This window comes from Carlito syrichta, unplaced genomic scaffold (assembly GCF_000164805.1).
Source record: "Carlito syrichta isolate Samal-C Ts95f unplaced genomic scaffold, Tarsius_syrichta-2.0.1 Scaffold296499, whole genome shotgun sequence".
NCBI lineage: Eukaryota > Metazoa > Chordata > Mammalia > Primates > Tarsiidae > Carlito > Carlito syrichta.
In genome coordinates this window covers 71,515-72,461 of record NW_007240595.1, presented here as the reverse complement: position 1 = coordinate 72,461, position 947 = coordinate 71,515, and the positions used below count along the sequence as shown (strand labels likewise).

At 43.5% G+C, this 947-nt stretch overlaps 1 protein-coding gene across 3 annotated transcripts in view; it reads left to right on the top strand.

Moving 5' to 3' along the window:
- The window catches only part of ZNF143 (zinc finger protein 143), a 63,665-nt gene that overhangs the window by 226 nt on the left and 62,492 nt on the right, over positions 1-947 (top strand). The window lies entirely within an intron of this gene.

The following is a 947-nucleotide window of genomic DNA, read 5'->3' as shown; positions in this document are numbered from 1 at the left end:
CCCGGGTCGTGAACGGGTTTCTTGCTTTCTTGACATGCTTTTTTTTTTCCCCCTTCGGAGGTCGCGGAGGCCTAACATCCGAGTATTAAAAATTGGCGATTTTATCATTCCCCTTTTTCCGCTGTTGCCCATAGAGCGAGCACATCCTTGAGTCATTTTGTAGCATTTTTTTGTGGGACGTGAACCTATTTTTTCCCCTCCCCTTTTGCTTTTATGCCACTTTATAACGAGGTTTAAAAAAAGAAGAGTGAGTACTATTGGTTCAGAGTCAGCTTCAGCCTTTGCTTTGGAAGTGTCTAAATCAGCTGGTACAGTCGAGTAGGGATGTGACCAGGAATTGTAGCTTTGAAGTTGTGGTCAGCTTTGTCCTAAATCCTACTAGAGGATTTCATGTGTTGTAGTTGACAAAAACCAATGCAATATTTAATATTTTTTCTTGCTGAGTATGTAAATTGTGTTTAGTAAGAAAATACGTGGTAAGATCACCTGAAAGCACCGATAAGATGCATAGCTTATTTTATCCTGAGCATTTTGAGTGGGAATTTGGTCATCAGTTGGCTGTCTATGGATATTTGAGTACCCATTTTTTTTCACAGCGGCTCCGTCTTTTCTTTTTTAATAACAGTTTTGGGGTTTTTAGTCAGAGTCTCTGTCTCCCAGGCTGGAGTGTAGTGGCACGCTCACGGTCATCACAGCCTCGACCTGCTGGGCTCCAGAAATCCTTCCTCAGCCTTCCAAGTAGCTGGAACTATAGGCACGCGCCACCGCACCTGGCTAATTTTTTGACTTTTGTTGTAGAGATGAGGTCTCACCAAGTTGCCCAGACTGGTCTCGAACCCGTTGACTCAGGCACTCCTCTCACCTCGGCCTCCCAAAATGCTAGGATTGTAGGTGTGAGCCACCATGCCTGGCTTCCACCTTTTTTTTCTGTTTTTTTTTTTTTTTTT